A 23,709-nucleotide genomic window follows, 5' to 3' on the forward strand; every position below is an offset into this window, starting at 1 on the left:
TAAGTTCGGCATTCTAGACAGGGCATCCGCGTTGGCATTTGAGCGTCCAGCCCAGTATTTGATGGTGAATTCAAAGTTGGACAGGCGGGCCATCCATCTCTGTTCCAGGGCACCGAGCCTTGCAGTGTCCAGGTGTGTCCACGGGTTGTTATCCGTGTACACGGTGAATTTGGAGGAGGCAAGGTAATGCTTGAAACGTTCGGTCACTGCCCACACTACTGCCAGGAACTCCAGCTTGAATGAGCTATAATTCTCAGGGTTCCTCTCCGTGGGCCGTAGCTTTCGGCTGGCGTAAGAGATTACCCGTTCTTTCCCTTGCTGGATCTGGGACAGTACGGCTCCTAGCCCGATGTTGCTTGCGTCCGTGTGGAGGATAAAGGGCTGGCTGTAGTCTGTATATGCCAGGATTTCATCCCCCGTGAGGGCCATCTTCAGCTGGCAGAAGGACTCCTCTTCCAGCTTTTCCCACCTAAAGGGCGGCTTCTGGTTTTTGGCTTTCCGAGATTGACCTATCAGGAGGTCCTGCATAGGGGCTGTCATTTTGGTGAAACCGGGAATGAATCTTCGGTAGTAGCCTACCAAGCCGAGGAACTGCCACACTTCCTTTATGCTGGAGGGTCTTGGCCAGTCCTTAATCACGGTGATCTTATCAGGGTCAAGAGCCACTCCGTCAGCACTCACCACGTATCCCAGGTATTGCACCTTTGGTTTCAGAAGGTGACACTTGGAGGGTTTCACCTTTAGGCCGTAGTTTGCCAGAGCTTCGAACACTTCTGCCAGGTGTTTCAGGTGGTCCTCGTAGGTCTTGGAATAGACGATGACATCGTCCAGGTATAACAGGACCGTCTCGAAGTTCCGGTGTCCCAGACAGCATTCCATCAACCGTTGGAAGGTTCCTGGTGCGTTGCAGAGCCCGAACAGCATATAGTTAAATTCGCTGAGACCCATCGGGGTGGTGAATGCGGTCTTCTCCCGGTCCGCCTCTGCTACAGGAACCTGCCAGTACCCGCTAGTGAGATCCAAAGTAGAGAAGAAGTTAGCAGATTTTAATGCAGCTAAGGACTCTTCTATCCTTGGTAACGGGTACGCATCTTTGTGTGTGATACGGTTGACCTTCCTGTAATCTACACACATTCTCATGGTGTTGTCTTTTTTTTTCAATAAGACTAGTGGAGCTGCACAGGGGCTACAGCTGTCCCTGATTACCCCAGCCTCCTTCATGTCTCTAAGCATCCCCTTGGCGTGTTGGTAGTGTGCCGGGGGTACGGGTCGGTATCTCTCCTTTATGGGAGGATGGTTTCCCGTGGGGATGTGGTGTTCTACCCCCTTTACTCGCCCGAAGTCTAGCGGGTGTTTACTAAACACTCTCTCGTACTCTCGAACCACCCGATAGACTCCCTGTTTCTGGTGTGAGGGAGTGGAGTCAGTACCCAAATGCAGTTGCTGACACCAGTCCTCCATTGGTTTCTTAGAGCCGTTACCTTCCTCTGGTTGAGATGGAGGCAAGGGTTCCACGGCCTGTACAGAGTTCTGGTTGATGGTGAACAATTTGGCTAGCGTGGCATACCGGGGCAGGTGTACTTCTCTCTCCCCGATATTTATGATGCGAACGGGCACCCTCCCATGGCGTACATCGACCACCCCCCGTGCTGTCAAAATGGTGGGCCTACTGTCTGAGTAGACGGGTTCTACCATTGCTTGGTAGTCTCTACCTCTTAGACCAATAGCTGCCCGGCACCAAATCATCATCTCACTTTTTGGGGGCATGGCAATAGGGAACGGGTCACACATTCTCACGCTACCTATCTCACCACCAGATAGTTCCACCTGTTGCCGCTTCATCAGTGCCCGGATCTCTTTTTGGAGCACACGCTGCTGGCCGGAACTGACGTTCTTGGCAACCTGCTGTAAAATGAGAATCACCTCTGCAAGACAATTTTCAATCACATTACTTCCCAAGGTTATTCTAGGGTGACTCTCATGACGGTCTATGTCCACTATAATCAGTCCTTGTGCCGCCAGTTCGACTTTACCGATCTTAATGGTCACCTCTTTGAATCCCACCTGCGGCACGGGCTGACCATTGCTGGCGATGATACTCAGGTTGTCATCTGGGTAGCGGGTTATGTCCGAGTCATTCCAGTACTGTTTAAAGAGCACGTATGGGATGGTGGTCACCTGTGAGCCAGTGTCTAGTAGGGCACTCATAGGAATGCCATACAGTACCACAGGCAAGATTGGACGTCCCCCTACGTATTTATCACGCCAGTTTGATGGGCCTGATGGTCTTATGCCTGGGGGTTGGCCCTCTACCCCAGGTTGTGCCTGTTTAAATGACACTACCTTGCCACATGTCCGGGTTGATTGCAGCGGCGGCAGATGGGTCGTCCGTCCTCGTTGTATCTGTCGCTGGGTCTTCCTCTGGCCGGTGGGGTCCTCCTCAGTCGGTGCCACGGGACGTCCTCCGGTCCGGATGCCAGCTGGATCTTTCCTGGAGAAGAGACCTGTAAAGACTGCACAGTTCTGGTTAGCGCGGCAACGCTCTTAGTCAGCTCTTGGACCTGATGGTGCAGGTCTGTAGCCGGGTCACTGTTTAAAGCCTGCGCATCAGCTCCCACAGGCCCTGCAGACAAGGGCGCCGTCTCCTGGTGGTAAGTGATAGCAGGGCGCCTGTGGGTCACAGCGCCACCTGGTGCCGGTTCTCGGAGCACCCGGATGGCTCTGTCCTTGAACTGTGCAAAGTCCAGGTCAGGGTCCTGTAAGGCCATTGCCAGCAACTGGGTTCGGTGGGCATTGCACAGTAGACCCTCAATAAATTGTTCAGTCAACAGCTTATCTTCATTTCCCTCGCTGTCAGGGTCTGCCTGCTTAATGGCTCTCAGGGCCTCTTGTAGGTTTAGAGCATAGTCTCTTATACTCTCATGTGCCCGCTGTTTACACCCGTAAAATCTGAGCTTTATTTCGGCTTAGGTGCGGGTATCAAATGTGTCTTTCAGCCGGGCTAGTATTTCTCTGACAGTCCTCTTCCTCCCAGGTGGCCAGGACTTTACCTCCCTTTGGGCTGCCCCGATTAATTGGGCCACCAGGATGCTCACTTTTTGCTCTTCTGTGAGGGGGTACACCTGGAACAGGCTATCCAGTCTTTCTCTAAAGTCATTTAGAGTATGTGACTCCCCTGAGTACTGGGGTAGCCAGGTTGCCCCCGGGATATAGGGCATGGTGAATGGCATGACTGCTGCAGCGGTTGCGCTGGCGGTGGCTGTGGCAGTGGAGCTCCCCTCGGTGTCTGACATCCTCCTTCCCCCCTAGTGGACCGTGGCCTACCTTGCAATGCTCTTCTTCCATAGGCTGCGGCTCCGCAGTCGATCGTCGGGGTTGAGGACCTGGCGTCGCGCTCCGATGACGTCAGCGTCGCTCTTCCTCCCTTCCAGGACCTTGCGCAGCGTCAGAGCATGGGGCAGAGCGTGGGGCGGAGCTTCGGATCTCGCGCGCTTTTGGCGTCCACGCCCCTCTTCTTCCCGTGCGGCGTCCCGAAGATGGCGTCCGAAGGCGGGAAGCAGCTGCGGATGGCGGGAAGAAGGCAGAAGACGGCGGGAAACGGTCCAAGATGGCGTCTGATGGCGGGAATCGGCTCCGGATGGCGGGAAACGACTCCGGACGGCGGGAAACTTCACCACAGGTAAGTATAAAAGTCTCTTTTTCAGGCACGCAGTACCCGGTGGTTGCGGGCACGAAATCCTGCCGACTATGCCAAAGTTGACGCGCCCCCTGGGCCTGTGTTGTGCAGGGGAACCCGGAACCGGGCCTGTTGTAGAATGCTGGGGATTGTAGTCTCCGTGTGGCGGTGACCCGGTCCATGCCCAGGGTGGTCAAACCAGTGGCAGTCTTAATGTATAGCAAATGTCCGACTACGCCACCCGTGGATTGCGGTCAGTGGGGACCGCCGCTGCGCTGCCGACCGCTGAGGCTGATGTTGTCTGCGCAGCCGAGTATGGGATAACTCCCCACGGGAGAAGTATTGCCTCAGGGCAGCTAATGTGAGAGATGATGGGAGTGATGGTGTGAGGGTCCCAGTGCTAATGGTGCTGGTGCGGCAAGGAATCACAGAGACGTGAGGTGCAGTTCAGGGTCTTTACTGATGGTACAAGGCAGACCCTCCCGGGAGTACTGGCTAGTATAAGGGGCCTGGTCAGTCTGCGAGCAAGCAGGAGTTCCCCTGGCCAGGTGGAGTTGTAGGCCTCCCCGTTTATCTGCACTCTTCCTGGCTACCTTGTTGTCAGCGGTTACAAGTAGCCCACGTCCCTGAGTATACTGTGTGGTGCTCACCCGTATGGCTGGTGACTTGGGGCCTTCTGTTAGCCTCCGCTCCTGGATGGCGGCGCTGGTCCCTTCTTTGTGACTGAGCCTCCGGGCTTCTATGGCCAGAGGACCTGGAATCCCCTGCCGGCTGGTTTCTGCTGCTGGGTATATATCAGTCCCCACAGCCTCGGACTCCTGTGTCCGGTTTTAGTAACTTCAGCCAGGGCGAGCTATATCTCTGCTCACAGCCCCTGGCCTTCTGCCTCTGCTCCTACAGAGCTCCTGATGTATCTTTTCCTGTCCAGGCTCTGACTGCTCTGCTTGTTCTGCAGGCTCTGTCTCACCTAATCCCGCCCCAGACCCAGTTTATAAGGGCAGATTCCTCCCCTCCCAGGTTTGGGTGGGCCGTGTTGCATGCTTAGGGCTCCTGACCAGAGAAACCTCCCACTTGCTCTCAGACATAATATCTCTATTACTGTGGCAACCAGACCCCTGGGGTGTCACACCAATACCGCTGGTCAGGTCCAATGTTGAGAAGAATGTAGTTGACTTTAAGGCTGTGAAGGATTCCTCTATATGTGGCATGGGGTAAGCATCTTTGTGGGTGACACTATTCAGCTTTGTATAGTCCACACAGAAGCGGCTGTTCCCTTCTTTCTTCCTCACAAGGACAAGTGGTGCCACCCAGGGATTGTGACTGTCTCTGATCACATCTGTGCATTTCATGTCCTGGATTAACTTTTTCACTTGCTGGTACATCGATGGAGGGATGGGCCGGTGTCTTTGCCGGATAGGAGAGTGTGAATCGGGGGGGGGGGGAGATGTTGTGCTTGATGACTTCCACTTTCCCAAAGTACATGGAATTCTTTCTGAAGGTTTGATGGTGTTCTTTCACGACCTTTAGAACTCCATTCTTCCACTTGTCTGGGGTGTTCTGGTCTCCCACATGAATCTCTTCCCACCATGGGTTTTCAGGAGATTTAACAGGACTAACCTTTGTCTGGGCACCTTGTTGGTAGTTCAGAGCCTCTTGACTCAGGATATCTTGTAAGGACACTTTTGACAGCTTGGCAACAGCACGGTACCTTCTCAACTTCACCTGTTAATCACTAAGATTCAGCAAATGAATGGGGACTCTCCCTCCGGTTACTGTAGCTAGACTCCGTGCGACCAGAACGGACATTTCATTCAGCGGGATCGGTTCCACCAGGACATCATAGTTTTGACCTCGATGTCCTATTCATGCTTTGACCCAGATCACCATCTCTGTACCTGCAGGTAAAAAGATAGGACGTCTACTCGCCATACTGATGCTTCCATCTGGGCCATCAAAAATTTGTTACCCATGCAGTAGGCAGCTGGTTCTCTAGATCACTTCTTTTTTTTTTGTATGGAGCTGTAATAGAGACTAGAAAGCCTTTAAGAGAATTCTTACAGGATGCTTCAAAGATGGAGAGAGATTGCCATCTGCTGGTCAGGCACAGTCAAGCGGAACCAAGATGTGCAAGGGAAGTTGAAGGGGGAGCAGATTTAGACACTGGACCCAGTCAGGTGACTTCCTGGGTATAAGAGGCCAGCGCTCCAAGCCTGAGGTGGGTGGTGTTGGCGCTAAGCAGCAGAGAGGAGCAGACATACTCCCTACGTGCTGAGAAGCCCCACGTGCCAGGCCTAAGCCAGAGGCCTGCGAGGTGCCACAGCCGGACACTGGTGAATGAGCTCCGGATCCCTCACAGATGGGCCCCGAGTGCTGTGCCTACTGAGGAGAGTCGGAACCTGCTTGCGGTGCTGAGTGAGTTCGCGGAACCCGACGTCGCCCGCCGACAGACGAGGTCTGGACCCCCCTGTCCACGGCTTGAGGGACTGCCTCCAACGGCCAGGAAGAGAGGAGTTGGGACACAGCTGCACCAGGAAAGTCATGCCAGTGAAAGCCGAGGAGCTGCATACGTGAACAGGGCCGTCACTTCTACTGTTCACTCATGGTACCGGGGCCATTTGGGTTTAGGTACTCAGGTTGGGAGGGGAACGGTTGGGGAGGAAGAAGTTAAACGTGATTTAATTGACTTTGTCCGGAAAAGACTTTCGGCCTAGCGGAAATAACCGGTGACCCCCGCTAGGGCCATATACAGAGTTAAAGAACTGACGTGGAGACTCCCATGATTGGGTGCAACACACTACCTTGAGAGATTTCGTATTTTGTTAATATTTCAAATTACCGTTCATTACCTCTGTTGCCATTCCCTTGTTCAGAATACCAGTTATATCTACCGTACAGACCAAAAGTTTGGACACACCTTCTAATTTAAATATTTTCTGTATTTTCATGACTATGAAAATTGTACATTCACACTAAAGGCATCAAAACTATGAATTAACACATGTGGAATTATATACTTAACAAAAAAGTGTGAAACAACTGAAAATATGTCTTATATTCTAGGTTCTTCAAAGTAGCCACCTTTTGCTTTGATGACTGCTTTGCACACTCTTGGCATTCTCTTGATGAGCTTCAAGAGGTAGTCACCGGAAATGGTCTTCCAACAATCTTGAAGGAGTTCCCATAGATGCTTAGCACTTATTGGTCCTTTTGCCTTCACTCTGCGGTCCAGCTCACCCCAAACCATCTCGATTGGGTTCAGGTCTGGTGACTGTGGAGGCCAGGTCATCTGGCGTAGCACCCCATCACTCTCCGTCTTGGTCAAATAGCCCTTATACAGCCTGGAGGTGTGTTTGGGGTCATTGTCCTGTTGAAATATAAATGATGGTCCAACTAAACACAAACCGGATGGAATAGCATGCCGCTGCAAGATGCTGTGGTAGCCATGCTGGTTCAGTATGCCTTCAATTTTGAATAAATGCCCAACAGTGTCACCAGCAAAGCACCCCCACACCATCACACCTCCTCCTCCATGCTTCACAGTGGGAACCAGGCATGTAGAGTCCATCCGTTCACCTTTTCTGCGTCGCACAAAGACACGGTAGTTGGAACCAAAGATTTCAAATTTGGACTCATCATACCAAAGCACAGATTTCCATTGGTCAAATGTCCATTCCTTGTGTTCTTTAGCCCAAACAAGTCTTTTCTGCTTGTTGCTTGTCCTTAGCAGTGGTTTCCTAGCAGCTATTTTACCATGGAGGCCTGCTGCACAAAGTCTCCTCTTAACAGTTGTTGAAGAGATGTGTCTGCTGCTAGAACTCTTTGTGGCATTGACCTGGTATCTAATCTGAGCTGCTGTTAACCTGCGATTTCTGAGGCTGGTGACTCGTATAAACTTATCCTCGGAAGCAGAGGTGACTCTTGGTCTTCCTTTCCTGGGGCGGTCCTCATGTGAGCCAGTTTCTTTGTGGCGCTTGATGGTTTTTGCAACTGAACTTGGGGACACTTTCAAAGTTTTCCCAATTTTTCGCACTGACTGACCTTCATTTCTTAAAGTAATGATGGCCACTCATTTTTCTTTACTTAGCTGCTTTTTTCCTGCCATAATACAAATTCTAACAGTCTATTCAGTAGGACTATCAGCTGTGTATACACCTGACTCCTGCACAACACAACTGATGGTCCCAACCCCATTTATAAGGCAAGAAATCCCACTTATTAAACCTGACAGGGCACACCTGTGAAGTGAAAACCATTTCCGGTGACTACCTCTTGAAGCTCATCAAGAGAATGCCAAGAGTGTGCAAAGCAGTCATCAAAGCAAAAGGTGGCTACTTTGAAGAACCTAGAATATAAGACATATTTTCAGTTGCTTCACACTTTTTTGTTAAGTATATAATTCCACATGTGTTAATTCATAGTTTTGATGCCTTCAGTGTGAATGTACAATTTTCAAAGTCATGAAAATACAGAAAAATCTTTAAATGAGAAGGTGTGTCCAAACTTTTGGTCTGTACTGTATATATAAACTGTTTATATTCATTTTTGATTGTCCTCGCCTTGTGTCTCTGTGTGTTGCATTCCAGCACCTGCATTACAGAGCCAAGGTCAATTCATGCTTCAGGGCATTCAACATCACTTGCAGGCAGTTTTGCAAAACTTTCATATCCAGGATAACAGGGGGAAATCCATCATCCTGGACGTCAACAAGAATTAGGCCCTGTTTTGGGAGTTCTGCTTGGCACTCCCATTCGATGTGGTCACTTCTCTGGCACTTCCTGCAGATAGGCCTCCCTTGAGTGTCAATGGCCACTGTCTCTGGAGCCATAATGCTATCTGTCTCTGTGGGACCAGGAGTCTTCAGGATGCTGATACTGCTGCTGCTTTAAATCCTTTAGCTCCTCACACATTATTGTCAGTCTCTTGGTTAGTTCTACAACTTGCTCACGCAGTTTTCATGCAATCTACTTCTACTCCCAGGACTCTAATAACCATCTCATTGAAGTCTAAGAATGGGCTGTCTGGGTTCTGTAGGGACAGTATTCTCAGTTGAGTCTTGATAGACTCTGTCCTTGCCCCCTCTACAAACTGCTTCTTTAGGGTGGTATCTGCATTCAGTATTTCATGCTAAGAGCAAAATCTCTGAGTGACTCAGCAAGCGGCTGTTTTCTGATAAAGAACCTAATTTTTAATTCTGTGACTGTCCTGGTATAAAAAGTGGCAGTTCTTTTCTTAGTATGGGGCCTGGACTTCACCTCCTTTAGACCTTCTTCACTCAATTGCCCAAATAATATTTCCACCTTCTGCTCTGTGGACACTGGATAAAGTCTAAACATAGCCTGCATCTTTTCTCTTCTGAAGTCTCTTAGTTCATGGGCATTGCCTTTATAGATTGGAAGCCACAGTGCTCCAAAATAATATGGCATATTTAGAGGCATTGCATGGACCATGATGGAAGCTGCAAACTGCTGAGTAGGTCACACTCTTTATCCTCAGACATGTTGTACAGTCTATTATAATCAGGTGCTAATAAAGTTTGCTTACCCTCTTCCAGGGGTGCTGTCCCTTTAATTGTGACTATGATCCCGTTCTTTTCTGCTGCAGGAATCACTGATGCTGTACTTCAATCCCATACCTGTGGATAACAGTGGTACTTGCTTTTTCACAGTTCTGTTTTGAGAGAGACGTTACTGCCTCTTTGTAACGTCACTGCAGTGCGCGATCTGGATGATCCTGATGTCTAGCGTGGCCATAGTGAATTCATGGCTGCGCCCACAAACATGCTGCTGCCACCGCTCGTTACTGGGCAACATCGCTCCATCGCCGTCACAGCCCCCGCCACTGCCACAGCCCCCTGCTGCCACAGCCCCCTGCTGCCACAGCCTCAGCCCCCTCCTGCCACAGCCCCCTCCGCTCATACAGCCCCAGCCCCCTGCTGCCACAGCCACAGCCCCCTTCAGCCACAGCCACCTCCGCTGCCACAGTCCCAGCCCCCTCACGCTGCCACAACCCCAGCCGCCTCCGCTGCCACAGCCCCAGCCGCCTCCGCTGCAACAGCCCCAGCCGCCTCCGCTGCCACAGCCCCAGCCGCCTCCTCTGCCATAGCCCCAGCCGCCTCCGCTGCCACAGCCCCAGCCGCCTCCACTGCCACAGCCGCCTCCACTGCCCCAGCCCCCTCCACAGCCCCGGCTCCATCCGCCTCCGCTGCCACAGCGCCAGCCCCCTCCGCAGCCCCAACTGCCTCTGCTGCCACAGCCCCAGCCACCTTCGAAGCCACAGCCCCAGCCAACTACACTGCCACAGCTCCCTCCGCAACCCCAGCCATCTCCGCTGCTGCAGCCCCCAGCCAGTGTGACCCCGCTCCCAGCCTATCTTGGGTCCAGAATGAGAGACAAGCATTATAACGTAGAAGTAAAATATAAAGTAAAGTGAAAAAGCACGTCATTAAACATTGTACCACTCCTGTGGTGAACTATAACTCCCAGCATGGCATAAGAGCTGCAGGATATGCTGGGAGTTATAGTGCCCCTCAAAGGCAACCACAATACCTGTGGGATCTTAAAGAGGACCTGGGAACACTCACAGAAAAAAACTGACATTTTTGTAATTGCTTATTATTTTTACTACTTTTATTGGAACAAAAAAAACCCTTTTTCTTCACCTTAGTATACAGAGACCATAGGCATGCATTGTTATATACACAATGTATCTCTATGGACATGTATAACCTGCTTCTGTGTTCATTGCCTGCAATAGAGGTGAAGATTACTAAATTCTCATATATACATAATTGTGGGCTGTGGCTCTTATTTAGTGCAGCAGCTTGCAGGGAGACCTGAATAAAGGAGGGAGAAAAAATTAATAATACAATTTAATTTATGCACTGAGCAGAGAGCAGCCCCGCCCCCCGAGAAGGAGCTACAGAGCAATGAAGACATTGGAAAGAAGAGAGGTGAGTATAGAAGCCTGGACAAAAGCTCTGATGTGACAGGATGTGGGACTGAGCCCTGAAATCGGGACTGTCCTGCTAAATCCAGGACGGTTGGGAGCTATGCCAGTAGTCCGCCCTGTCAACAGGAAGAGAAACTGCTGCTCTGTTGACAGGGAGCAGCTGAATCTCCGGCAGGAGCGGTCAATGACCGGCGCGGGTACAACAGGCAGGGAGTCGCCTCTGTTAGCTACTACCTGCTTGCTAGTGCTTAGGCATATTTTTTTTTCCTTAAAGTCCCAGATATCCTCATTTAACTCTTAACAACCTCCTAACAGCAGAACATAATAAGCACATCCCTTTGTGCATCTATAAACTACTTCTATGTACTGAATTCTCATGTACATTATCTGCAAGGGAAAATATGAACATTGTGCAAACACAATGAGGTAGCTGCCATTGTAATAAGACACATACACAACAACTTTGGGGCATTACACATGTGCCCTCTGATTGGTAAATCAGGGTATTTAGTGGAGGCATATGGTTTGATTACATCACTTGTAACGGCTCTCACAAACCACTGGAAGTATAGTATCTAGTAGCCACACTGACAGGTAAAGGTGTTAGCTTTATTTCTTAAAGTGTAACCAACATTTTTTTTTATTCATAAATCGATAGACATGGAAATAAGACACTTAATAATATAGCTTATCAGAGAAATAATTTATTATCAAAATTCTTTCCCAGGAGATGGCAGCTGCTATGGATACAATTCTATGTAGATAGGAGAAGGGAGGAGCTAGAGACAAAGCTCCTCCCATCTACATAGAATCTTATCGGTACCAATTGTCATCTCCTATCTCAGTAATGGGAAAGTGTCCATAGTGGGGTCATATGTACCAGGATGAGGGACATATACAACAGGATGGGCCCAGGATAGGGGACATATATACTAGGATAGGGGACATTAATACTAGGATGGGAGACGTAAATACCAAGATGGGAGACATATATATCAGGATGAGTGAACCTATATTATTGTATTTTCTACACAGGATTCCTGATATTGGAAATCTTACTAGGTTAAGAATGCTCAACCTATTTCTGAGCCTATGCTTTCTCCTCTTGATTATGGCTGCAGTCCATGAATCTATATAGCACTTTTCAGATATATTCACTTCATTTCCTTTCATACAGGTAACACTCAAGATACTAAAAGACACACATATATCCACCCCAACAAGTTCCGCCTATACAGGCTTCCTCACGGGGCTGGGACTATACTGATAATAAAAATGTAGTGTCAGACCTTATAAAGCTTTGGATTCAGTATGATAGGTCACCAATAGACACCAATGGGGAAACCTGAGCCATATATCCAATAGAAATCCGTCCCACCATGAACTATTTCATACCTCATATTGCTTACCAAACCAATAGAAAGCAGTTGATTCTAGAATTTGCATGTGGACCTACCTCCTTTACAGCCATGTCATCACCTTAAATCTTAAGTATAGCCAATGCTCATTCTCAGCGTCAGACGCCGGCCAAATCATTGTTCCGCCTCATAAATAAAGTCACCCAATCAAATCATCATGGGAAAACCCGTATCTGCACACGCACTTATCATCGTTACCGCTAATCCCTGTTTCCATTGGTTGAACTCACCGACCAATCCCATGCATCTCTCCGTCTGTGTATCCGCGCATCCCATAGGTGGACAGCGTCACGCGTCATCCAGATAATCACCAATGAAATCGCGTCACTGATGTCACCGCGTATGCGTCCCATGGCAGCGCTGACGTTCGCAGGTCACCTCAACCAGTAGAAAAAGGGGGTGTTAGTGCGCATGTTACGGTAGTTATACATGGAACAATGAGTGGTTAATGCGCATGTCATAGGACATAGTCCTAAAAACACAATGCTGTTACTAATGTATATATCCACACATTTAATAAAGGAAGTTATAGTGTCACGACTCTGTTGTTGGATATCCCGGGACCAGGGGCTCCTTCCCTGTCCCTAACGTAGGGGCGCCCTATCTGGCTCTGTTCCCCTGACTACTTCTGAAGGTGAAGACACTGGGGCAACGTACCTTGTCTGATCTCCTGAATCCCCCCTCAGTCTGTTCCCTTCCCCCACACAGGGAAGAGGGGAGTAGTAGTGTATCACAATATACCAACCAGACTAACAAGGTAATACAAACAGGGATAAAGGAAAATACCAAGGGCAGCACGGGGGCTCAGTGGTTAGCACTGCATCCTTGCAGCGCTGGGGTCCTGGGTTCAAATCCCACCAAGGGCAACATCTGCCAGGAATTTGTATGTTCTCCCCGTGTTTGCATGGGTTTCCTCCGGTTTCCTCCCACATTCCAAAGACATACTGATAGGGAATTTAGATTGTGCCCTATAATGTCTGTAAAGCGCTGTGGAATTAATGTCGCTTTATAAGTGAGTAAAATAAATAAATAAATACCAAGCATACAAATATTTGCACTCAAACAACAGAGGATAACACCGGGGAGTGGAGAATGGGGAATAACCAAAGTAGGAGAATGAAAAGATTAACACCCCCCAAAGCAAAACGAAATGCCAGTATTTTCTAAATACACCAAATGCCTTCTCAAATAACAACTCTCCACCAACCTCCTAGAACCATGCAGCATAAAGCTAGCTCTGGCAATGACTGCTAGCTAGAGTCTAGTTTCTATAGGAGAGCCTAGTGGCTGACAGTGAACAGCTGAGAGCATCACCCTGTGAATCTTCCAAAAGATCTCAGCAGCAGATTAACCCCTACACTGCTGAGAGAAACATGCACCATTTAATATCAAGGTGAAAGGCTTCTAATGACTGCAGGAGTGGGAGGAATCAGGCGCTGCAGTCTTCTGGCTCCTCTCTGTCACGGTAAACCCGTGGCATACAGATCAACATAGATGTTAATCACAATAAAAGTTATTATGTACTCCCGTATATTAAATCACAGATTATATATTCATTAAATCAGTTAATTCAGTTCTAGGGGCTGGACACATTCCTATATATATCAAACTTAACCAGATTATATCATTTAAAACAATTCTGGGGATTCCTATGTAATGTAAGTTATAAAGGCGTCTACTTAGTATACATAAAGTTATTCATATCAATCATAGGAGCACAATAGGCTCCTACCTATATATAAGGATATGTTGGTCCTATTGGATCAAATTATAAAATCACTTGGTTAGACCCAAAACTCCATAATATATAGACTCACTAATTATTATCTCAGTCTACGAGTATCAAGAAGAAAATATGTAAAATACAGAAAGTCTTAAATATTGAAACTCTTTACTATGATCTGACTAAAAAGATATATTATATTACAAGAAGGCACAATAGTTGAATCCCTCGTTTAGACCAAAGGGACTCCGAGAACTGAGTCTATAAATCCATTTGGCTTCTTTCTGCAATAGAAGCCTATCTAGGTTCCCTTTTCCCGGACCCAGATACATTTTCCTTATTCCCCAAAATTCAAAATCGAATGGTCTTGTAGTGTGTATTCCTTTCATATGCCGAGATAGAGGGGTGTCTATTTCCGTATTGATATTGCTGAGATATTTAGCGATCCTCCTCCTGAATTCCTGCGTGGTTTTACCCACGTATAGCTTCGCATATGGGCATTTAGCCACATAAACAACTCCACTGTCCATCAAGTTGATCCGATCCTTGATATAGTAAAGTCGTTTATCCACATAATTAACAAATTATTTTTTCTGGGGTAAGTATTGGAGAAGGAAAAGTCACCACAGGGGTGAGAACCCCCGTGATGTTCTTCAAGCCAATAAAGTGGCCTATCCACTTTCATGGCATTGAAATGATAGTGTGTCAAATAGTCCCTCAGGTTCCTTCCCCTGTGGAAAGTAATCTGGGGACATCCACCAACTATCTCCCTCAAATCTGGGTCCACTAAAAGGATGGGCCAGTATTTCTGCATAGTTTTATAGCCTGCGCTGGCCTCATCATCATAAGTGCCAATACACCTAACAACCCTTTCCTGTGATGTTATCTTATTTGAAGTAATAAGTGAATCCCAATTGGCTATCTTAGCCCTATTAAAAGCTTTATTTAGGGTTCTCTTTGGATAACCTCTTGCCGAAAACCGCATAAATAGGTTTTCACTTTCGGTAATAAAGGAGATATCATCGGAATTTTTTTATTTAGTTTTATCTTTTATATTATTCTTGTGATTCTAATAATGGTATTACTAAAATCCATATGCCTAAATCTGTTGATCCAGAAGAAGGCAAAAACTCCAGGACACATTCAGACAATTTGCGTCACGGGGAAAAAATTCTTCTTGACCCTGAGAAAAGGCGATCAGTCCTAGAACCGTGGATCACACCCAGGGGTGGATTAAGAGTAGCAAGGGCCCCGGGCAGTTTAGAAGGCGTGCCCCCCCCACCACACACACACACACACACACCTGATGTATCACGTGACATGTCACATGATCCCCTGTGATAGCTCATGTGATAGTTCACGTGAAATTAATTTGGCACAATATTATAATAAATTTTTTTAGGCTGTGTGCCCACTATGCGTTTTTTAAGCGTTTCCGCAGCGGCAATTCCGCTGCAGAAACACTTAAAAAACGCTTGGTAGAAGGTCTGCCATGTGCACATGCTGCGGAAATTTCCGCTGCGGATCATCATTCCGGAAAAATCCGCAGCACTACCAATTATTTTGCAGAAGCGCGGCCATTGACTTGCATTGGAACACATGGAATCCGCATCACTGCATCTGTTCATGCAGAATCCATGCGTTTCAATGTGCGGATGGTACCCGGGTTTGGAGAAGAGGAGACTCTCCTCCAGACCCGGGTACCATAGAACCTGTAAAAAAAGAATAAAATAAAAAATAAATATTATACTTACCTTCTGATGGCCCCCGATGTCTTTATCCGATGCATGTACAATCCGCAGGTACAATCCGCATGTATAATCCGCATGCGTTTTTTCTGTTAGGGAGATGCAGAAACGCTCAAAAAAAATCCGGAGCATGTCTGCATCGTGGGCACATAGCCTTACATTAATTGTATGACTCAATATTGAGCCATCTATACACAGCGGGAGGCTGCACGTAGCCATCTATACACAGCAGGTGGCCGCACGGTGCCATCTATACCCAGTGGGAGGTCGCACGGTGCCATCTATACACAGCGGGAGGCCGCACGGTGCCATCTATACACAGCGGGAGGCCGCACGTAGCCATCTATACACAGCGGGAGGCCGCACGTAGCCATCTATACACAGCGGGAGGCTGCACGCAGCCATCTATACACAGTGGGAGGCCGCACGGCGCCCCCCCCGGAGACAGCAGGAGGCCGCCGGGCGCCATCTATACTCGGCAGGAGGCCACACGCAGTCACGCACGCAGTCACGCACGCATTCACGCACACACACAAACATATACAGACATATACATACACGCATAAACACATTTGAAACACAAAAATACATATAAACAAACATCACACAATGATATCTGCCTGCACACACACACACACTCACACACACAGACACACACACACTCACCATCCCCCGGCTCGGCTCCAGTCCTCCTGCACTTTTCTGGTGCAGCACTGCAGGCCGGGTGCGCACTGCGTGACGTCACAGCTAGGAGACACGGTCGCGCACAGGGCCGTGTCTCCTAGCAGTGACGCGGCCGGGCCAGCACAGGGAAGTTAACTGCTGCAGTGCTGATCCGGCCGAAGAAGAAGCAGTGGACGTGCGCCGCTGCTGGGGGAGCGGTCCGGGGGACCCCCCCGCCACTGTCTGCCGGTATGTGCCGCGGCGCCACACATATAATGAGGGCAATCTGGCCATAGACACCTGGAGGTTCGGGGCCCCGGGCGGTAGCCCAGATTGCCCTCATTATAATCCGCCTGTGATCACACCTAATTATGACACTAGCTATGTAATTACTATTACCGTGCTAAATGTACTACTATAGGTGTAACATTTTGTCTAATTTAACTGTAGCCCACAATGTTATATGTATCGAGGAAGTCATCCAGCCCTTTTTTGAAAGCTGTTGTAGTGTCAGCCATTACTACCTCTTGCGGTAGCGCATTCCACAGCCTGACTGCTCTGACTGTAAAGAACCCTTTCCTGTTTACAGTAGGAATTGCCTTTCTTCCACCCGTAATGAGTGCCCCTGGTCCTTAGTATAGTCTTTGGAAGGAATAAGTCATGTGCCTGTCCTCTGTATTGACCAAGCATATATTTATACATGTAAATGTAATCGCCTCTGAGGCGTCGTTTTACTAAGCTAAACAAGCTCAACTTTTCCAACCTCTCATCATACGAGTGGCCTTCCATCCCCTGTAATAATCTAGTTGTCCGTCTTTGAACTGACTAACTTCTGAATATCCTTTTTAAAATGTGGAGCCCAAAACTGGATCCCATATTCCAGATGTGGCCTCACCAGTGATTTATAAATAACAATACGTTGGGACTGCGGGACTTTATTTCTCTTTTTATACAGCCTAAAATCTTGTTTGCTTTTCTGGCTGCTATGCCCATGTTTGCATGATGCTGCTACTCCCATGTTTCACTGTGGGGATGTTTTTATGCAGCAGGGACAACAAAAATGGGCCAAGTGAAGGGGAAGATGGATGATGCAAAATACAGCGATATTCTTGAGCAAAACTTGTTCCAGTGATTTGAGACTGGGATGGAGGTTCACCTTCCAAAAGACAGGGGCCCAAAGCATACTGCTAAAGTAACACTCGAGTGGTTTGAGGGGAAATATGTAAATGTTTTGGAGTGGCCTAGTCAAAGCCCAGACCCTAATCCAATAGAGAATCTGTGGTCAGACTTGAACATTGCTGTTCACCAGAGAAAACCATCTAACTTGAAGGAGCTGGAGTAGTTTTGCCTTGAGGAATGGGCAAAAATCCCAGGAGCCTGGTGTGGAAAGTTCATAGAGACTTATCCAAAATGACTTGCAGGTGTAGTTGCCACAAAAGGAGGCTCTACAAAGTACTGACTCTAGGGGGGTGAATAGTTAGGCACACTGAAATTTTCAGTTATTTTGTCCTATTTCTTTACTTCACAATAAAAGAAAAACAAACGTTCACAGTTGTAGGCATGTTCTTTACATGAACTGATGCAAACCCTCAAAAAAAAAAAACGCGGTGAAATCCCAGGTTGTGAGGTAGCAAAACACGAAAAATGCCAAAGGGGGGTGAATACTTTCACAAGCCACTGTATATACCAGAATGGGAGACATAAACACCGGCATGTGGGACATATATATCAGGATGGGAGACATATGTACCAGGATGGGGACATATATACCAGGATGGGTCCAGGATGGGGGATGTATACCAGGATGGGGGACATATATACCAGTAAGGGAGACATGTATACCAGGATGGGGGACATATATACCAGGATGGGTCCAGGATGGAGGATATACACCCGGATGGGGGACATGTATACCAGGATGGAAGACATATATACCAGGATGGGGGACATATATATCAGGATGGGTCCAGGATGGGGGATATATACCAGGATGGGGGACATATATACCAGGAAGGCAACCCAGGATGGGGTACATATATACCTGGAAGAGGCCCAGGATGGGGGACATATATACCTGGAAAGAGCCCAGGAATGGGGACATTAGTACATTATGGAGGAAGGAGGGCAACGCGTATGTCCTTATTGGATTTAGAACACTACAAGAGTCCATACATCTGATCATCGGAGGTCCCAGATCAAAATTTTGCATCCGGGCCCATCGGACTCTAGTTACGCCACTAATCCCAGGCCTGGGCAAGGAATATTTGACCCCAAAGGGTGAACCTCCCCTAAACACCCCTAGAAGAGGACAGCATCCCATCATTGGAGATCAGCCATTAAGTCATCAGGTAGAGAAGGTGTAATCAGAGCTGATGGCTATGAATGACAGAACAATTTCTCTTCATTCGCTAAAAGAGGATCTTTCACAATGTTTGCCTTGTAACCTGTACATTCCTGCACATAGTAGCAGGAATGTAGTTAAAAACGTTTTGTGTTTTTTTTTTCGATTTTATTTTCTCTACTCCGTAGTAGGCATCATAGTGGGATCACAGGGCATGCCCACAGCGCTGAAAGAAATTAAACTCCCAATTGAATGAAGAAACATTTAACACATTAGGTGCCAGTCATTTTGGAGCCTGTATCTCCACAACAGTGTAGTGAAAATAAAAACGGGGAAAAAAAGGTTTTATCTACATTCCTGCTACTTGGTTAGATCACTTCTTTTAACCATTTTGTGACATTGGAAGCCTGAACTGGTTAAAAGAAAGCTCAACATCATGTCCACAACAAGTCGTTTTTACATAGAAATGCATATGTTCATTCCTTTGATCAGTTTCTAAGTGCTTTTTCAAATGGTTTAAAGAGTGTACCCGCCTGAAAAAACCTTGCGTGCACATACTCTAAAAATTTATTTTCTCCCTGTAGCCGCTGATTAATAAGGCAGCTACACAGGGGTTAAATTCTACATACCTGCAGATTACCTCTATATCTACAGCATTAAATAGCATTTCTAGATGTGGCAGGTTGACAGGTTCCCTGTAAGGATTAAAGTGGTTGTCCACTACTCGGATAACCCCTTTTCACTCCCTATGTTTCCCCCTTGTAAAATAATAATACCTATACTTACCTCCAGTGCTGACGCCCTTCCAGCGGTGTTAGGACTGGCTCTTCCGGGGTTCGCATGACATTGTTATGTCATGTGATCCCTGCAGCCAATCAGCGATGGCTTCACTCTCCTCGCCTTCAGAGGAATCACATAAATCCTGAGGAAGTGAGAGAGCAGCAGCTCACATGACAACTACTGAACCGCTTAAGCAGGGGGGGGGCGCCAAACTGAATTCTTCCCCGTTCCTGGAAAACCTTGATTCACGTCTGCCTAATAGCTACCTTATTGAAAAACATGGATGATGTTGTTTCACAATGGAGATCGGAAAGTTTATCATTTTTTACTTTGGAAATGTTCTCTGCCCAATCCGGACTGAGCGCAGTGGGGGAGCTTGGCAGGAGACAGCGCTAGTTTCCACTCATTACAGCAGATCAATCGCCTGAGGGGATTCGTCAGAATAAGCTTTCATACATGTAGTAAGAGTATTTCTGACCACGCTGTCACCATTACTATTCATGACTTTTCAGCAGTTTTCCTCCTCTGCGTGCTCAACTTTGTCAGTTTTTCCTGTGCTCGGCTCCAGAAGGGGCAGGCACTAGTGACTCGCCCCCTGGGCCGTGGGGCACTCGGATCCGGGCAAAAGGGTAATAATGGAGGTAGTAGTGGCAACCGGGTCCGTGGCTCAGGGTGGTCAGACCAGTGGCAGTCTTCTATATGTTTTGCAATGTCCGACTACGCCACCCGTGGATTGCGGTCAGGGATAACCGCCGCTGCAGTGCAGACCGCTGGGGCAGATATAAATGTGCAGCACTGAATAGTACAACTCCCCACGGGAGGAGTATGGCCCCAGGGCAGTATATAATGGATGATGAAGGGGATGATTCCGACAGCAATAGCCAGGAAACGGAGGCCTCTTAAACAGTTCAGGGTCTTTATTAGAACAGGTGAGACGACCCAAAAACAGTCCCAGCTAGGAGGGGGCCTGGACGTCTGAGAACAAGTGGGAAGCTGGCCCTGATCAGGGTGAAGGTGTAGGCCTACCGTGCTCTCTGCACTCTCTCTGGCTATTTCCCTCCTCGTGGTGTAATAGCCCACGTTCCTGAGCTCACCGTGTCTTCTCGCCCGTATGGCTGGTGACTTGGGTCCCTTTTTACTCTTGGCCTGGTGCGGCTTCACTGGTCCCTTCTGCTGTGGCGGAACCTCCGGGCTTCTTAGGCCAAAGGACATACAGTCCCCTGCGGACTGGTTATTTGCTGTAGGACTTGGAATCCTAACAGCCTCGGACACCAAAGTCCGGTAGATTAGCTTCTCTATCTGCCAGGACAGGCTCGCTTCGCCTCTTGTCCCTGGCTCGTGGCTCTCCTACTGCCACACGGCCTCTTAGGCTGCAACACAACTGTCTGTCCCTGCTCTGGGACACCTCTCAATCCAGAGACAGGTTGTCCAGTTCTCTCTAACCCTGCCCCCAGCTCCAGCTTTTATAGGGGCAGCCTGCTCCCCCTACTGGCCTGGGACAGGAGGTATTGCATGCTAATGGTCCTTGACCAGAGAACCTCCCCCTTGCTCTCAGACACAGCTTTATTATACATTTGTGGCATCCAGGCCAGGGTGACACATTCCCCCCTAGTAAAATTTAGTACTCCGGGACTAAACAAGAAACAAGAATAATATGCATGACCATAAAACATTAGTAGACAAACAACGCAGAGGTTGAGTTCTTAAGGTCACAGTGTGGTCTGTGACCGGGTGTCCATATCACCAACACAACGGGGAGCCTTAAGCAGGTGGGGGTCTGTCCTAGCCCCAAGTCCTTTACAGTCTTAGTTCATTCCTTGGTTAGGCTCCGAACGCAGTCCATACAAAGTCCCAGTTATTAAAAGTTCATAACCTTTGAGTCCGTACGGCAACTGTAAGAAACTGAAATACACAATTACTAATCATGCATGTAACTTTGCAAACATTTCAACACTTGGCAACAGGGTTATTTACAGTTTTAGTGCACCCTATATTCTCCAGCGAGCAGGTATCTGCCCCTTTGTGCTCCTGGTTGACCTGCGTAACCCACTGTCTGGTGGTGGTCTAACCTGGTTTTTCTCACTAGCGCTCGGGGTGCAATCACTGGCTAGACTTACAGGCAGGGCAGGCAGCTGTCTGCGGGTCCTCTGGCTTACCGCAGGCATGGCAGGCTCACTGTGAGCAGAGGGTTGATTCTCCTGGGCTGCTGGTACAGGCTTTTCTGCATCTGGAACCTCTTGTTCTTTTTCACTTTCTCGCCCTGGTGTAGGCTGTTGCTGAGTTGGTTGCAGGAAATGCAGGACGGGTACCACTATGGCATCGTTTATTCGAGTCCAGGACTGAGGGAACTCTCCGAGAACGGTGCTGATCATTTCTTCCTTGTCCTCTGCGGGTTCAAGGTGACTTTGATCCTCTTCTGCATTCCGTAGTTGCTCGGGGCTCCTTTTTAGGTGGTCTCTGGAGACGGTACTAATGGTTTCTCCTCCATCCTTAGTGACCACGCATACCTTCGGGTTGTCGTGATCAGACTGCAGTACTCTGTAGGGTTCCCTTTCCCACTGGTCGTCCAGCTTGTGTAGCCTTCTCTTTCGCTTCAGGACCTGTTCACTAGGTTCTAGAGGACCAGCAGGGGCATGTTGCTTGAAGAGCCTCTCTTGCCTTTCCCTCACCTGGGCCAGGCTCTTCTTCACACTCTCCTGTACCTTCTTGTACTGCAGTCGCCTTTCCGTATCCCAGTCCGCGTCTGGGGAGGTGTCCTCGGGTGTCAGGACCCCCATCTCCAGGTCTATGGGCAGCTTACCTGGTCTAGCTCGCATCAGGTAAGCCGGGGTGCAGTTTGTAGCATGGTTGTATAAGTCTATCAGGTCCGGTAGTTTTTCTGGCCACAGGCTGCGTTCCTCCAGGGGCAACGTCTTCTGGAGATCAATGACTATATTGTTCATTTTCTCACACATCCCGTTGGTTTGTGGGTGGTAAGGCGTTGTCTGAATCTTTTTACAGCCATAGAGGTTGCAGAACTCTTGGAAGATTTCAGCCTCGAACGCTGGACCCTGGTCTGCCAGGACCTGTTCCGGATACCCGTGTGGATGGCAGAAGTATTGCTGGAAGGCTCTGGCCGCCGTTTGAGCTGTCAAGTCTTTTACAGGGACCACCACTAGAAACCGGGAATAGTGGTCCACGATTGTCAGGGCATAAACGTATCCTGACCGGCTTGGAGCCAATTTGACATGGTCCAGAGCTACCAGCTCAAGAGTCTGCTGGGTGACGATGGGCCTCAAGGGTGTCTTCTGGCTGGTGGGGTCCTTCCTCCTTAGATTACAAGGGCCACAGTCTCTGCACCACTTCTCTACAGCTCTCATGCCGATCCAGAAGAACCGGCCTCTTATCAGGAACTCCAGTTTCTTCCAGCCGAAGTGCCCCGCCCTGTCATGGTAAGCCTCCAGGACCATAGCTGCATCTCGCCTTGGGACCACGACTTGCCAGGTCAGCTCGTGCGTCCGGTGGTTGACGAGTCTTCTGCACAGCTTACCTTCATAGAGGAACAGCCTGCTCTTCTCTTTCCATAGCTGCTTGGCTTCCTCTGGAGCATCCGGATCTAGACGGGCGTCTTCTCGGGTCAACAGGTCTTTCTCCATGCAGATTGCAGGCTCACTATCTTGGGTCTCGGCCCAGCTGTGGTGAGGTAGGGGATTGATCATGATGGTTGTTAAGTCTTCCTCCTTCACGCGGTGGGAGTATTGAGTGGCTCCATACCGGTGAAACGCAGGGAGTTCTACCTCCTCCAGCTCTTCTGGGTCTTCGCCTCCGTCAGGTAAGTGAGGCATTCTCCAGCGTTGGCATTGGTTCTGCCTGTCCGATACTTGATCGTGAAGTCATAATTCGAGAGTCGCGCCATCCACCGCTGCTCTAGGGCACCTAGTCTTGCATTGTCCAGGTGTGTCAACGGGTTGTTGTCCGTGTACACGGTGAACTTTGCGGAGGCCAGGTAATGCTTAAACCATTCGGTGACGGTCCACACCACTGCCAAGAATTCTAGCTTGAAGGAGCTGTAATTCTCCGGGTTCCTTTCAATGGGCCTCAGCTTCCGGCTGGCATACGCGATCACCCTTTCTCTGCCCTGTTGGTTTTGCGACAGTACGGCTCCCAGCCCCACATTACTGGCGTCTGTGTGGAGAATAAAAGGCTGGCCATAATCGGGGTAGGCCAGGATCTCATCCCCTGTGAGGGCCATCTTCAACTGGCGGAAGGACTCCTCTTCCGGCTTGTCCCACTTGAAGGGTGGCTTTTGGCTTCTGGACTTAGACTGTCCTATCAGGAGGTCCTGCATAGGGGCTGCCATCTTAGTGAACCCGGGGATGAACCTTCGGTAGTAGCCTACCAACCTGAGAAATTGCCTCACTTCTTTGATGTTT

This window comes from Phyllobates terribilis, unplaced genomic scaffold (genome assembly GCF_046119375.1).
Source record: "Phyllobates terribilis strain yellow unplaced genomic scaffold, ASM4611937v1 Scaffold_12__6_contigs__length_324123572, whole genome shotgun sequence".
Lineage (NCBI taxonomy): Eukaryota > Metazoa > Chordata > Amphibia > Anura > Dendrobatidae > Phyllobates > Phyllobates terribilis.